Raw genomic sequence first — 17,541 nt, 5'->3', positions numbered from 1 at the left:
AAGGTCATGTTCAAAGGTACTGGAACCTTGGACTTGACCATCATTTTTTAGGGAACACAACTTAACCTACAACAGTTTCCTTGAGTCAATTACATTTGAACTGAGATCATTAGGATCTAAGGAAGAGAGGACCCTGCAAAGGTAGTGGGATGTGTGAAGGCCCTGAGGCAAGAAGGAACATTCTATTAGATGACTTGAAGAGGATCCAGAAACAGACACAGGGAAACACAGGAGGCAAATGACCCAAGGGCGTGCATGCACAGGTGCAGCCCATGGGCTGCCACACAGGCTTCCTCACACAAGGTGTGGACAGTCACAAACCATGTATGCTTAACTCTGGTTCTGAACTCCTCCTTCTGCATCCCCCTAATCAACCAGCACCCTCACATGTTCTTGAGTAGAAAGAGGGAAAACACTCCCGTGTTCTGGGCAAGACTATAGGAGAGAACGTCTATGTGGTAAAACGCTCTTCAGGGCCAGAGCCCGGGTTGTGGTATGTGACCATGGCATTTGGAAGAAGACAGCTTAGCTTAAACACCAGCCTTGTAACAATGTGGGTAAGTAATCACACACTCTGAGCCTCAGTTTTCTCATCTATAACGTGGGGACACTAGAATCCGCCTCAGTCTCATTGTGAATATCGATGAGATAAAGCATGTTCGGACACCTTGTAAACTTATAAATAAGGAGACAGGCTACTAAGCAGCACTAGGAAGAGGGAAGACTGGAATCCTTGGCCTTTCAGCTTCCTGCAGTTTCTGTGAATGCCTTCCCAGCAACAGAAGGAGCAGGGCTGGGGGAGGGAGTTTCTTATAGCATTTCCTAATGTGTATACCATGGAGGAGGTGAGAAGGGTAATAATAATTGTAACATTTAATCTGTGTGCAGTGGAGAAGATGGGCGAGTTAATAGTCATTTTAATAACTGAATTTATATACAGTGGTTTATGGGTTACAGCTTGTTTCCTCATACACAATCTAATGCAATGCTTGTGTTTCCTAAGTCCCTTTTTTTAAAGTTTATTTATTTTGAGAGAGAGAGAGAGAGGGAGAGTGCAAGTGGGGGAGGGGCAGAGAGAGGGAGAGAGAGAGAATCCCAAGCAGGCTTTACGCAGTGCAGGGCTCAAACTCATGAATGGCTAGATCATGACCTGAGCCCAAACCAAGAGTCAGACACTTAGCTGAATGAGCCACCTAGGTGGCCCTCCTAAATGCCTTTTTAAAATAAAATTCACATATCAGGGGAGATGGGAGAGTTTGTGAACACAAACATTATCTACTGGCACACAGGCAGAAGTGGTTTATCATGGTTACTGATCATGGGGAGACTGAATGGAGCGAGACAGGGCTTGAGAAGATGGTGGCAGAGGAGGAGAAAGGAAGCCAGAAGGGACTCTCATCACCCCCAAACTCCCAAGAAGGCCTTGAAAGGAGAGAAAGTGAAGAAATCCTGTACACACCCAGGACTAACCCTGTCCTCTCTAAGGGTTTCAGCTTTTCCAGAGTAGATCAAAGTCTGTAATTGTCAGAGCTGTCGTCAAAGTGGGGCAGAGGACCACACAGTGTATTGTGCAGTGACCACAAAGCCATGCCGCCATAGAGGGTTGCCTGGGGACTGACCCATGGTTGAGAAGGGAGGGGTTGGAACTACATTCCTCACATGGGTTGAAGCCAGTGAGGTGAACATCTAGGAAGCCTTTTTGATTCCTAAATCTATCCTATCATATGTCATTCCAGAGTATATTGTGGCATTATAGATTTATATGTGTACATAGAGGTGTGTGTGTGTGTGTGTGTGTGTGTATAACATTAGGCTTTTTCCCTCACTCGTTATCTTGTTCTTTATTATATGTCTTGAAGTAAAATTAGTCTCATTGATTCATTAGATCTACTTATATATTTTAAAACTATTGCATACTAATTTGGAGACTGGGACATGCCACTTTAAGACAGTTACCTTTACATGGACATTACATGGTTCCCAATTTTTCACTCTTAAGGGTGTTGTGCAGTATGAACTTGATCTTTTTGAAGTCCCTCATTATTACCTTTTAATATGGTATATAATTTATATATATTTCTTGATGATTTTTTGTCTCTATTAGAATATAAACACGAGGGGCGCCTGGGTGGCCCAGTCGGTTAAGCGTCCGACTTCAGCCAGGTCACGATCTCGCGGTCCGTGAGTTCGAGCCCCGCGTCAGGCTCTGGACTGATGGCTCAGAGCCTGGAGCCTGTTTCCGATTCTGTGTCTCCCTCTCTCTCTGCCCCTCCCCCGTTCATGCTCTGTCTCTCTCTGTCCCAAAAATAAATAAACGTTGAAAAAAAAAATTAAAAAAAAAAAAAAAGAATATAAACACGATGAGAGCAGGGATTTTTGTCTCTTCTGCCCATCTATTTCCAGCACTTAAAACTGCACCCAATATATTTATTGGAGGAATGCATATGGCTACATTATACCTCCACATATAGTTAAGGTGTATTGTCCTTTTAGCAGAATTAAGCTTTTAAAGGGACAGGGATAGTCACCATCTCTTTAGTCTGCAGTGCCTGGCATAATGCCTTTCTTAAACTGGGAGCTTAATACATTTCAGAAGCAAAGAGTATAGAACACTGTATAAAACTTCAGTGAGGCCTCTGTGGCTTTGCATCTCAGCTCAGCAATTAAGTCGTAATTTTTGGCCAGATATCAATTTAAGAAGGATTAACAGCAGCTTATATCTGATTCCCCTTACTGCCTCCACAGCTCCTACCCCTGCCCAAGCTACCACCATCTCTAAACTGGATTTTTGCAAGGGCCTCCAAACCTGTCTTGGTACCACCACTCATGCAAATTCTTCCACTCTTACTACTGCCGTCAGTAAAATGCTAAAACCTGAGTCAGATCAGGGCACCCTTCCATCAAACCCTCCAGTGGGGCCCTCACTCCAAGGAAAAGCCCAAGCTGATGTAAAATAGCCTAAAAAGCACAGCATGGTCTGCACACGCTGCCCTCCCATTAATGTCTGCCCTCAACTTGGCTGCTGTCCCAGTTTACTCATTCCTTCCAGCCTCGCTGGCTGCCTGCAGTTCCTGGAACTTGGATGTCTGTGCCCGCTGTGGAGCTCTTGTAATTGCCCCACACTTGTCTGGAATGCATCCCCTCCCCCACCCCACCCACGCATCTGCATGGCTCGCTCTCTTCCAGACAGCACCTATTTGGTTAGAGTGTTCCTTATCACATGAAACCTTCCACCCCTTTCTCTCACTCTTCTTCTGGAACTCCTATGACATAGATATTGTTTCGTTTCATGGAATCACTTAACTCTCTAATTGTCCCCTCATGATCTAGTAATTTCCTTTCCCTCTTTTTTTCAGCTTCATCATTTTCCATAATTGTATCTTCTATTTCACCTATTCTCTCCTCTGCTTCTTTCATCCTCGCTGTCACTGCATCTAGTTTATTTTCCATTTCACTCATAGCATTTCTTACTTAATTCATTGCAACTAGTTCTTAGGTCTTTGATCTCTGCAACAGGAGATTCTCTTCTGTCTTCTATGCTTTTTCTCAAACCCGGCTATTAGTCTTATGCCTGTTATTCTAAATTCTTGTTCAGATGTGTTGCTTATATCTGTTTCAAGCAATTCTCTGGATGTGATTTCCTGAATTTTCTCTTGAGGAGAATTCTTCTCTTTTGTCATTTTGGCTAAGTTTCTGTCTTTTGCGTGTTTTAATAGCTTGTTATGTGTCCTGTACCTGCGAGCACTACTATATTACAAGGGGGTCGTACACCGTCCAGGGCCTGGCACAGGAAGCATTTCTGATGTATGTTGCATGCATGCCATCATTGCATATTTGGCTGCTCTATCCCACTGGTCAGTCCTCTGGAGAGCTCCTCCTTGCTTGCAGTGGTGGAGTGTTTGAGTCTTCAGCCAGGTGTGCTTTGATTTGTTCATTGAAGTGACCCTCGATCCTGCCAAGCTGCCTCCCTCCACCTGTGCAGATCCTTCTGCCACTCCGCAGATCGATTTCCTGGGTGTTCTGAGTGATCTGACTGCAGTACAGCTGTGCTTGAGGGATGAGGAAAATCCCAGTCCCTCTACTTCTCCACCATCCTAACTCCTCCTAGACTTTCCTTATCGAAAATTACAGGCCCACCTGGACACTTCCTATTGCCTCTGTGCTTTTTAATTTTTTCCCCATAGCACTTTCTCATAATCGAGCATAGTACTTATTTATTTAGTTATCATGCTTACTGTGTGTCTCTCCCAACTAACACTTTAGCTCCAGGAGCCAGACATGTATGTCTTACGTTTTATTTTATTTATTCAGTGCCAACAGCAGTGCTTAGCAAAATTAAGTGTTCGTACATATTTGTTGAACCGATTTTAAAGAGAGTGCTTATTTGACACATACTCTGCTAAACCTTTTACCTGCATTATTCCATGTGATTTTCACCTCCTCCCTATGAGGGAGGTGCTATAGTGAAAGAGCAAAGACAATTGCCTGTACAGTCAAACAGCTTGGATTAAAGCCTCACTCGGTAACTTACCAGCTCTGGGCTGAGAGCCAATCGTGTGTCTTCTCTAAGTCTCCGTTACCCCATCTGAATGAATACAAGGGGAATATTAATGATTACTATTTACTGCTATTGGTTGTATTTTGTCAGTCTCTGTACGAAGCAACCAGGTGAACACTGTACGAAGTTTGTCCACCACAGCCCTAGATTTAGGCTTCAAATCCCATCTTATTTACTTATCTCTCTCATGTGATCATTTAAGATTTAATAGCTATTTTGTGCGTACTATTGTGCCAGAGTAAAGTACTCCCTTGTCTTACCCTATTTCACACAGGAAAAATGTTAACTGCTAGATTATAAGTGCCCTGAAAAATGGGATTTATCAGTGAAATGCCCTAAGCGATTAACTCAGTCAGCTCTCAGAGCAATGATACACAGCTTTGTAGTAAATCTCTGTAATGCTCTGGACCAGAAATGTGTTTAGTAGCCTCACTCTTTGCTTTCTGTAGAATAGGACTTGTCTTTGAGTCATCTGAGAGTTTTAAAGATAATAATGGATATGAAAAAGAAAAAATAGAGATTCTGTCTCTTATACTAAATGAGAGACAATTACTGTGTAGTGGTTAAAACAAATGTTTTTGAATCAGGCTGACATGATTGTAAATTTTAACAGACACACCACAGGCTCTGAAGGAAAAGTCGAATGAATGAGTGGCTTGTAGACATACAAGCTGTGTCATGCTGGGCAAATTTAAAATTTTAATTTCTTCTCTTGTATAACGAGAAAATGATATCTATCTCATGAATTTGTTTTGAGGAAATAATATATGCACAATGGTAAGTACTGTGCTTGACATATAGAAAGATTTTAATACAGTTATTAAACAACTTTTCACTGTCCAGTTAAAAATATGGAACCCTTCACCCCAAATTGAAAATTCAGATCAGCTTAGTATCAGATATAAAAATGAGCCCTTTCCAAATTCCTTACCCTACTCCCCTGTCCTCACAACTCCGGTTCATCAATAGTCTTGGTACATCCGTGATTCTTACCCAATCTTATATTTATTCCATTCTTCCCTATCCTTTCAACCATATGACAAGTACTCTGTCATCCTTCAAGACTCAGCTCAGCTGTGCCTTCTGTTAGGCGCAGCCTGAGTCCTCCCCAGGGAATTGGATCTCCTCTGTGCTCCAGGAGTGTCTGCTTTCCTCCTCTGTTGCAACACTCATCACATCTTCAGGCCTGCGGTTCATTATTTGGATGTTGGTGTCTCCGACTGGGGACGTGTCGAGAGGATTCATAAATCATGCATTCAGAGCTGGACTAGATGACTTTTAACACCCTTCAGAGCACTGAAAATATAATGCTTGTAAATAGCTTAGCACTGTGGCCAGCGGGAGTAAATGGCCAATAATAATGATGACGATGATTAGCAGTACCAGTAGCTTTCATCTGTCACAGTATGAGGTGAGTAAGCAGATGAAGTTTAATAATTATCTATACAAATGCTATTGTGATGTAGAATGTTATAGGCCAAGGCCCCAGGGCTTTGGAAATATCAAAGATTGCTTACAATCCAAAGAGGAAGTTTGGCTCTCAGAATCTTCCTGTAGGTTCCATGTGGAGAAAAACTGGTGAGCTTTGAGACTGCTTTTCCTAATAAGACTGTCTATAGAAATAGTTTGAAAGTATTGAGTTTCAAGTGAGAAACTATAATTCCTACTTTCTCTGTCAGGAAGTAATAAGTCAAGGAAAAGTACTGGAGGAAAATGTATTTCTTAGATGTAAATTGCTTACATTTGAAAGTATATTACTTAAATTTCTGAGTACTTAGATATTATTAATATACCCCAGAGTTTAACATAGGGTAAGATAGCAATATGCTTAAGTCAATCTTGAATTACACCTCCTTTGGTAATAGTCCTTCTTTGGGAGAACAACATTAATATTTTGTGGCTTTAAAGGAGTTCTTTATTCTCGCCATTGAAAATTCCATTTTGGGGGCGCCTGGACGGCTCAATTAGTTAAGCATCTGAGTGCAGCTCAGGTCGCGATCTCACAGTTTGTGAGTTCGAGCCCTGCAACAAGTGAGCTCGAGCCCACATGGGGCTCCACTCTGACTCTCTCCTTCTCCCTCTCCCTATCTGCCCTCACTCATTTGCATCCTCTCTTTCTAAAAAAAAAAAAAAAAAAAGAAAAGAAAGAAAGAAAGAAAGAAAAGAAAATTGCATTTTGGCTCCATTCCCTTACTTCAACAAACATCTTTATATCTGAGTACCTACCATCAGGCTCTATGCTAAGCACTCTGTATAAAGTGGGGAACAGGCCCAGGAAAATCTCTGCCTCTATGAAGCAAAAAGGGATAGAGATATTGAAGGAAGGAAAGTTAATTTCATAGGTGATACAATTTAATTCCCTGAGTGATGTGTACTCTTAAGTCTGTAAGATATACATGGAAGAGGCTGGCAGGCAGTGAAGAAAGAGAAAGGTTTGATAAAAAACAGTGTTCCCTGTGATTTCCAAGAAACGATTTATTCAAGGTCCAATCTAATTGACTGCATAGTCCCTTCCTGAGAAGGGGCCTGGCATCCATTCAGGAGTTTGTTCTGATCTTGTTCATTTCAGCTGTCCGGTTTTACTGAGTGAACAATTGTGCTATGACTTGCTGTGTCTAATGGCTGGTTCTCTCTTCAGCGGAGAGAAGGGGCATTTTAGAATCCAAAGCATTTCAGATTCAGGGGCAAAATTTCTGTTTGCATTAATTCCAGCTTTTCATAATGTGATATTGAAAGCATGCCTGTGTGTTCCAGGCTCACTCCCAGCTCTAGCTAGTTTTGTACCTTACTTTCTTTCTGTTTGCTTCTCTTTCCTTACTGAGTTCTTCATTGCTCCCCCCCAAAACATTATGTAACTTATTATAGAAATCTGGGGGGGGGGGGTTGGGGGAAGAAAAGACTTAAGAAGTTTAAATTCAGGGGCGCCTGAGTGGCTCAGTCAGTTAAGCATCTGACTTTGGCTCAGGTCATGATCTGGCAGTTTGTGAGTTCAAGCCCCACGTCGGGCTCTGTGCTAACAACTCAGAGCCCAGAGCCTGCTTCAGATTCTTTGTCTCCCCCTCTCTCTGCCCCTCCTATGCTCATGGTCTGTCTGTTTCTCAATAATAATAAATAAATGTTAAAAAATTAAAAAAAAAGAATTTTAAATTAAGATCTCTCAACATCTACCACTCAAAGAAAAAACTATTGCCATTTAAACCCCTATATCTATGTATACACACATCCTATATACTTCATGTTACATGCCTTTAATCTTAGTATGTTGAAGTGCATTTATTTGATTGGGGGTTTGGACATTGTTTTTGAATAAGTTGTGGAGAAAAATTTTTTAAGTAGGTATATAAATCAACAAATCATTGCGGGTGCTTGACTCGCTCAGTAAAGCACAGGACTCTTGATCTCAGGGTCATGAATTCAAGCACCATGTTGGGTGTAGAGATTACTTAAAAATAAATAAAATCTTCAAAAAATTATAAATTTAATTTTATAATTAAATGATGCTACTGCATGCCCTCAAACGTGATTTCTCTAAAAAAAAAAAAACTAGAGTATTTCTGGTCTAGCATAGCTGTTGGGTAAACAGTCTCTGGCACGAGACTGTCTGTGTTATGTCCTGACTTTGCTGTTTATCACCAATGTAATTTTACACAATCCATATGTATTTGGGGGGCTTTTCCCCCCTTATCTGTAATATTTATAATGTTGTGGATTAAATGAGAAAATGGATACATGTTATTTAGTGTGATGCCTGGCTTATGTTAAACACCGTGAAATATTAGGTCTTGTGATTTCTTTTAATTTTTTTAATGTTTATCTTTGAGAGAGAGACACACAGCAAGGGAGGGGTGGGGGGAGAGGGAAACACAGAATCCAAAGCAGACTCCAGGCTCTGAGCTGTCAGCACAGAGCCTGACGTGGGGCTCGAACTCACAAACCGTGAGATCATGACCTGAGTGGAAGTCGAAGGCTTAACCAGCTGAGCCACCCGCGCACCCCAGGTCTTGTTATTTCTAAGCACTTGTATGACTCATCTCACGAGTCTGTGGACAGTACCCACATTCTTCTAATGTCCCATGTGCAAGAGTGGGTTGTCATCTTTGACCTTCCCTTCTTTCTGTCATTACTTCCCCAAGTCAGCACATTATGTGGACTCTTCAAACACCACCCACCAGATGGAGAGAAGCATAATGAATCAAGTCCGTAAGAAGCTTCTGAGTCATACACACCTTGACTGTGCCATTTCCCTAGCTCTGTCTCTGATTAACAGAATGGGTCTCCTGTCAACTCAGTTCTCTCATTGATCAGTGGAGAATAGTAACTGCATGTGTCTCATCACCTTGTTCTAAGTCTGAAATGGGAGAACGTGCACAAGCACATTTTGTGCAGTGCTTGGCACATATGATATACTCGATAAAGCAAAAAGGTGTAGAGTGATGATCAAGAGAATGGTGATGGTGAGATGAATACAAGTTCTTTTAGCTTTGGGAAGAAAAAGCTTTTCTACTCTCCATCCTAATACAAACGTCCTCTCTCTCTATCTGAACATTGGCACTGGATTCCTCTGTGGACTTCTAACCTCCATTTCCTTTCTGTTCCATTCCGCTCTGCACACAACTTCAAGATTAATCTTCCTTTAAAAAAATTGGATCATACATCTCCTCTTAAATATGTTTATCAGATTCTCAGTATTTATTAGAACAAGATGTAAATTCGGTATCTAGGTCAACTCATGCATAATGTACTTGTGCATAATCTACTCTTTCTTTATTTCTCTACTTGTCCTTTCATTGGTTCCTCACAATGAACCTTGCACACCAGACATTGTGATCTATAATGTATTCCTCACACTTATCTTCCCCTTGTCCTACCTTCCTGTCTTTCCTTGATTCCTCTTCACCATTCAGGTCCCAACCTTAACCATAAGGACTTCTTTTTTGGTGAAGTCATTCCATTATTCAGAAGTTTTTATTCAGAATCTACTTTGTGCCTGGCACTGTGTTAGGCCCTGAGATTCACAAGGAGCCAGTGATGGAGAGTCCTTGTCTTCATGCTGCTCTTCCTCGTTTGTGTGTGTGTGCACACACGTGTGTGTGTTTTCCCCATTCCTTTGACACATGGTATATGCAGCTTTGTTTGGTACATACATAATACATCAACTTCACTGTAACACAGTACTTTGCAGATAACTGTGGTTCAAGAGAGAATAGTTGATCTGTTTCTTAGAATTATTTTCCTATAGCACATGACTTACATTGGGGTTAGGTTGACTACCTTCCATTAGTCCATCTCACAGGCTTGCTTCTGAGATCCCATCAATTGAAAAAAAAAAATGTAGTTAAACATCGGCCTCTGGGACAGAACTCAAAACAAAATCCTAAATGTTAAAATGGGAATAATCTATAATGGTCTATAATTTATTATACTACTTTATGCTATATTTTATCATAGGGAAAATGGTGACAGCCAGTTTCTCTTCAGTAGAATATGGAAAATTAACTGCAGTTCTAATAGAACCATATAGTATATGCAGAAGTTTATGTGCTTTTACTTAAGTCATATTAATCTGTGAAAATCTGAATACAGATATTGTTCTGCCATTTTTTTTTAAATAACAGGTACACGTTATTCACCTCCTATATATAGAAATTTCTGCTCATGTTTTGACACTTTGCAAAGGTGCTTTTCTATGATAGGTGTTTTTTGTTTTTTGGTTTTTTTTTTTTTAATTCAAGGACTTTGAAAACAAGGAAACAGCAGAAGAGGTTATACATGTTTTACTTATACCTAAAATAGGAAAGCTTGCTGTCACTTATAAATATACTTATCTGAGGACCACTTCCTTCATTGATTTGGGTATTTTGCTTTAACTTAATATGCCAGTTTGTTTTTAATAAGAGCGTACAGACACTGAATGCCTGCCTGAGGAAGGGGCTCTGAGACATGTTTCTTGCTATCTGACCTTGAACACATAATTGTTTCCTGCTGTGTTTGGGATTTCTCCTCCATATCCAGTGAAGTTGGTACTTTTCATTCTATAACAGCTGCAAAATACTTCGAATACGGAAAGGAAGGACAATGCAAAGAAGTTGATAAAGCACTGAGAGAGTTATTTTGCCACACTAGTCCTTCTGAAAGCCTTCTAAATCCAGACAAAAGATTACGGTGCAAGATGACTTACTCAGTGCTGAGGAGTGAAATTAAGCTTGGGAGCATGATGGATAGCAGCAAGGACTATGAAATTTCAACACATGGCTTAAATAAAAACTTATTAAGTTTTATTGTTTATTTAATTGTTACACCAAGCTTTAACTTTTGCCTGAAATCAAAACAGTCATTCAAGGGCTCCTGCAAAGTAAAAGAAATTTCCCATCATAAACCTTATTACAAATGATGTTTATAAAAATTGTGAACTATATCCCTCAATCTCAGTTGTTCTCCCTGGGTTTGGATCAATATTAATTCACTTGAATTTCGTGGTCGTCACTGTGACAGGTACTATGAGTACAAAGAGGAATAAAACACAGTTTTGCCCATAAGTTAAGGGACTCAGTCGCCTAAAAAATAACTACAGTGTAAATGAATTATGGCGACAGTCTCCTAAATTTTCTTTCTGCATCTCTGTTTACCTCTTTAGTCCATTCCATCCTCTGGATGGAATAAGCCAGAGGATTATTACTAAAACCAAAATGTGATTAAGTCCCTCCCCTGTATGAACCCTTTGGTGACTCCACATTACTATGGGCATGGAGTCCATATCCTCTGGTGTTGCTGAGACCGCCAGCCCCTCTCTGCCTACCTCTGTAAACTCATCTCTTAACCTTTCCTCGTCTGAGCTCCTGCCTATATTTTTTCCCACAGCATCATTCATATTCTCTTTTACCTGTAGACCTTCATACTCTGTGCTTTGTCCACCTGGAACATTCTTTTCTCCCCCTCAAACCCTTTATGGCCGATTCCTTCTCATCTTACACATCTTTGTTATGTATCACTTTTCCTAAGCAGTCCCTCCTGACCCACCAAGGCTCCTATGATTCCTATCTCCTATCATATGTGCAACTACCACACTGTACAAAATTGCTGACTCTTCCTCTGGGAAGGACAAGGACCTTGTCTCTCATGTTTAGCACAGACACCCGTCTCCTCAAGGTGCTTCATTAATACATATGAATTGATGAATAAATAGATTAAGGAATGAGTGATGAATACTGTAATAAGTGTCTTCAAAGTGAAAATGGAAATCCAGATGAGGGAATAACTTACTCTGTCAGGGTATGGTGAAAACGTGCAAAGGAAAGTAATACATGATGACATCAGACCTGGGCCCTAAAAGATGCAAGGGAGATCACCAGGATTTTGAGAAAGGGAAAGGCATGCATGAGCAAAGCCAAGGGTTTGCAGAATAGAGCATTTCTGGATGAATCCTACCTGGTTTGGATCCCAAATTTGACATCACTTCTACCAAACCTTCCTGACAAGCCCCCTTAAAGAGGTTAGATATCTGTTGTATGTGTGCTAAAATCTCTCTCTTATTCTACATTTTATGAAGTATATTTCTGGTGTAAATTTTTGAGCCTGAGATCTAAAAAACACATCTTTCAGGACTAACAAGTTTTGGGTTTTATTTAGCATTCATTAATAGGAAAAAAACATTTCATTAATAAGAAAACTTAATACGTTAACTTTGAATACTTTATGATAATAATGATTGCTAATATTATTAGGTGATAAAGAGGGCATTTCAGTGGAAGACTAGGAGAGAGAGAAAACACAAACATAAAAAGACATACATGCCCGGTACCCCTACAATCTTGAAGATGCATAATCGCTACTATGCTGAATGTCAGCCTTTCAGATTCATTTTCTTCTAACAGATGTGTAATGCGTAAAAAGTCTTTTGATGCCATGGCCACACCACCACATCCCTTTTATATAGGGAAACTAGGACTCCAGGGTCGGACTGATTTAAACAACACCACCTTGTCCTTTATATTAAATCGCTGTGTCAAGTTCATGGATGCACAGTGAGACTTGTTTCCTGCATACAGAAAGGTTTAAGAAGTGCTAATATGTCTCTGCAGATCACCAGGCATCAAGTAAGCAGTTTAATTCGTTCGTTTTAAATACTAATAACATTGGACTCAGAGCATTGTCTTTAGGAAAAAGGTGGGAATGGCTGAAACAAACTACCACGGCTTTGTAGAGTGGACATACTCAAATATTAATCCCAGAGAAGTGTTGGAGCCTTTAGCTTCACATTTAGGAACGTCAGCCCTTTTATATTACAGTTGCTTTGCAAATTATGACTCAGAGGCAACAACCTTATTGGAACCTCCAAGATTAATAATGACTTTATCCAGCCTATAGCTTAGGGCAGAACCAACTGCAAAGCCAAGACTCCTGGGAATACTGATCCTGCCAATGCAGGTCCCATTTCCCCAAAAGCATAAACATGAATTCCATTAGTCTTCCCAGGGATCTCTGTGCTTTTCCTGGCCTGTCTTTTTAACATGAATAGGTGACAAATATGTTTCTTCTTCTCTTAAAATCTAAACTGGCTTTTAGTGGATAGTTAGCTCCTAGAAAGAGAATAACCATGGTAATGATGGTAATAATAATTTGCCTAATTATTTGACACACTTTAGCTTATTTACTCCTTGCAGGAGCTCAGTGAAGTTGATGTATCCCTTTCCCCATTTTACAGTAAAGAAACAAAAGCTTGGAGAGTTTAAATAGCTTCTCAAGAAGATCCAGCTAGGAAGGTTGATTCAAAGCCACTTTTTCTGATTTCAGATTCTAATCTCTTAACCACTACATCCTACCATTCTTTTTTGTAAGCCCCCAGTTGACAGTGGCACACTTCTGCCCACCTCTTTAGCCTATGCACAGTCAGAGCTGAATCCTGCCTGACTTTCAGGACAGTGGTAATGAAAGTGTTAAGAAGCTTTGGAGATGGACAGATGGCATATTTGAGTTGCAGCTCTGCCATTTCTTAGCTGTGTAATTTTTCTCAAGTTAATTAACCTCTCTGATCCTCAGTTCCTGCCTAAGAAATAGTAAGAGTAAATATCTGAAAGGGTGGATTGGAACAGTTCAGTGAGTTAATGTACCTAATGTTAGTGTACCATAGCACAGTGCCCAGCACAGAGTAAGAACCCAATAAGCTACATGACATCATTTAGACTCAGCTCACATGACACCTTCTCTATCAATTCTTCATCTTCCTCAGTCCAAACTAAGCTACTCCCACAACATGTACCAACTATAGCATTCACTGCTTTCTAGAATTTTTCTCTTTACAGACGTTTGTCTCCTTTTATAGGTTGGAAGCCATTGGAGGATAGAACTGATGCTTAGATTTTTTAACATCTATGACTAGACAAGAACAGTGCTCCATAAATAGTGGCCACATTTTCTTGACCAAATATGGGGCCATGCTCCTGACAAAGAATCGTGTGGTATCCTAGGATGTGAGAATAAGTAGACAGTGTAGTTGGACATTAAAATATCAGAATATCTAGGATATTTTTACTTTCTTGGACAGACTATGCAACCAAAATTATATTCTATGATCAATAGCATAGATTAATCATACTTAAATATTTATAAACTAATTTAATAAACATTTCTAATTTCTTGTTTTTTAAAAACATTCCCATATAGTTGACATACAGTGTTGTATTAGTTTTAGGTGTGTAATGTAGTGATTTCAACCATTCTATATATTACTCAGAGGTCTTCATGATAAGTATACTCTTTTTTAAATTTCTTTTAATATTTATTTATTTTTGAGAGAGAGAGATAGAGCATAAGCAGGGGAGGGGCAGAGAGAGAGAAGGAGACACAGACTCTGTAGCAGGCTCCAGGCTCTGAGCCGTCAGCACAGAGCCTGATATGGGGCTCAAACTCACAGACCATGAGATCATGACCTGAGCTGAAATTGGACGCTTAAGTGAATGAGCCACCCAGGCACCCCTTTCTTTTTTTTATTTTTGATAAGTGTATTCTTTTTTTTAATTAAAAACTTTTTAATGTTTATTCATTTTTTGAGAGAGAGAGGGAGAGAGAGAGAGCGCGCTAGTGGGGAAGGGTCAGAGAGAGAGAGGGAGACACAGAATCCGGCTGCAGGCTCTGAGCTGTCAGCAGAGTCCAAAGCAGGGCTCAAACTCACGAACAGCGAGATCGTGACATGACCCAAAGTTGGATGCCCAACGGACTAAGCCACCCAGGCGCTCCTTGATAAGTGTATTCTTAATCTGCATCACCTATTTTACCCATTCCCTCACCCATCTCCCCTCTGGTAACCATCAGTTTGTTCTCTATAGTTAAGAGTTGGTTTTTTTTTTAGTTTGTCTCTGTTTTCTTTCTTAAATTTCACATATGAGTGAAATTTCACATATGAGTCATACCCTTTAGACCATCCATGTTGTCACAAATGACAAGGTTTTATTCTTTTATTCCATTGGATAAATATTCAAGGGATATTTTATTCCAATATCCTTTTATTCCACATCGTCTTTGTCCATTCATCCATTGATGGATACTTGGGCTGCTTCCGTAATTTGGCTATTCTAAATAATGCTGCAATAAACATAAGGGTGCATGTATCTTTTCAAATTAGTGTTTTCATATTCTTCGGGTAAATGCCCAGTGGAATTACTGGATCATAGGGTAATTCTATTTTTAACTTTTTGAGGAACCTCCATACTGTTTTCCACAGTGGCTACACCAGTTTGCATTCCCACAAATAGTGCATGGGGGTTCCTTTTTAAATTTCTTGATTTTTTAAAAACTTAAAGTGTGGATGTCTTTAAAAGAGAATAATGCTGAATGAGAATTTTTAAACCTGGACATTTTGTTCTAAAAATAGCTGCTTGATGTTCCTTAAACAGTAAAAGACATAGAAGGGCTACACCTGAAAGTAGATGATCTCAAGATAATTCCAAAAGCAGCATCCTATTTACAGTCTCCAGAAGGGGTGTGCAAGGAGAAACCAGGGTGAGGAAGCAAAAAGGCCTCCTCTGCTCATGTTCATGTCACTCCCCTCTCTCCTTGCTTTCTCTCTCTTGGGTTTTGTGCCAGTGCCTAAATGAGATTGTTTAGAACCAAGAATAAGAACAGCTTTTTTCTGTATTAGAGTCTTTCCGTAAGTGTGACATTTGAATTACTATTTTTTCCATGTCTTCCATCATTCTTACTCAATTTAAGCTTCTTGAGGACAGCGCTTAACAAACTATTTTGTTCATACAACCTTAGCCAATAGTAGAAATAGAAAGCACTCAGTAAGTGGCAACTCTCATGTGTCATGAACTATGTGAGACTATCACTTACATTTTTCTGTATAATCGTCCAACACTCCAATGCCATAGTACTTTATATTCCCCTCTCAAACAACGTTTGATTATTCTTAAACAACGATCCTTGTTTTAAAATACAAGGATTCCTGAGAGGTTATCTCTTAATTATCTGATATCTTTAAGAGGATTGGGGCTTAATTGAATAAGGCTTCCATTCCTCCTCCAGGTCATCTGCTGTGTTGGACATTGTCATTGACAAAGACTCCCAGGGTGGTCCAGAAACATTCCATCTGCATGCAGTGACACCTTAAAGCATTCCTTTATGCTCTCCAGCACACTCCTTTCAGGGATGGCATCCCTTTACAAGGCTGACAGCTTCTCTGGAGGGCTGTCCTCAGGCCACTTAAGCAAAGGCAGTATGAGTGTCCATCAACTGATGACTGGGTAAATGAAATGCAGTTTTAGCCATATGAGGGAATATTACTCAGCAATGAAAAGAAATGAAATATCTGCACATGTTACAATGTGAGTGAACCTTGAAAATATTATGCTATAGTGGAAGAAGCTAGACACATATCATATAATTCTATTTAATACACAATGTTCGGAACAGGGGCGTCTGGGTGGCTCAGTTGGTTAAGCGTACAACTCTTGATCTCAGCTCAGGTCTTGATCTCAGGGTTTGTGAGTTCACGCCTCACATTGGGCTCTGTGCTGTGTGTGAAGTCTACATAAAAAAGATAAGAGAAATAATTTCCAAAATGTTCAGAATAGGCAAATCCATAAAGAGAAAAAAATAGATTAGTGATCGCCTAGGTCTGGGAGAGTTTGGTGAGGAATAAGCGATGACTGCTTACGGGTATAGGGTATGGGGGTGATGAAAAATTCTGAAATTCATTGCAGTGATGATTGCACAATATTGCAAACATGCTAAAACCACTGAAGTAATACACTTTAAAAGTGTACATTGTTTATGTGAATTGTATCTCAGTAAAGCTGTCCAAAAGGGGGGAAATGCAGCACAAAGTGACAGAAGCATTGTAGTAAAATTATACTCGAGAATCATGAGATTGCCAGATCCTCGTCACAACTGGAAAAGACTCCAGAAAGTTCCCCTTCACTAGGTGGATGTACGGGACCGTCCTTATGAATAAACGCTCACCTTATGGTATCCATAAGTTGATTCTATTGCTAACTTTCTGTGATGCTTTTTTCTGTCCTGAACATGTTTCAAATTTTGTAACCCTTTTCTTTTCCCTAGCCTTTATGGGACTAAACTCAAAATAACTGTCAGACAAAAAAATCATGAAGTCAAGCACATAATATTATATTTGGGAGAAAGGATTATAAATTAAAATGTAAACTGTGACTGTGGCATTGCACATTATTGTTGCGAGCAATACCACAACGCTGGTACTCGTTATTTACAATGGCAGAGAAGAATGTTCAAACCACTAATAAAGTTTAAAAGCAAGACATGAATCCATCAAAGTCTCCATGTGTCAGAGTTGCCACATCATTTTTCATCCCCGTGGCCACGGGTAGGTTCAGGGCTGTATTACGTCTGCCCCGACCAGTGAAGCAGTGAAGCAACTTAATTTCCTGCCTCTAGTCTCTGTCTTCCTAGGAACTCACCTTCCCTCACACTGCCCGAGCTACCTCTCTAAAATGCAAAATGAGCTACCTCTC

General features: G+C 40.0%; 1 protein-coding gene across 4 annotated transcripts in view; it reads left to right on the top strand.

Annotated features, from left to right (window-relative positions):
- The window catches only part of JAKMIP2 (janus kinase and microtubule interacting protein 2), a 178,685-nt gene that overhangs the window by 83,977 nt on the left and 77,167 nt on the right, over positions 1-17,541 (top strand). The window lies entirely within an intron of this gene.

The sequence above is a fragment of the Leopardus geoffroyi genome, chromosome A1 (genome assembly GCF_018350155.1).
Source record: "Leopardus geoffroyi isolate Oge1 chromosome A1, O.geoffroyi_Oge1_pat1.0, whole genome shotgun sequence".
NCBI classification, from domain to species: domain Eukaryota; kingdom Metazoa; phylum Chordata; class Mammalia; order Carnivora; family Felidae; genus Leopardus; species Leopardus geoffroyi.
The sequence above is the reverse complement of the archived record's forward strand: the minus strand, read 5'-3'. Positions and strand labels throughout refer to the sequence as shown.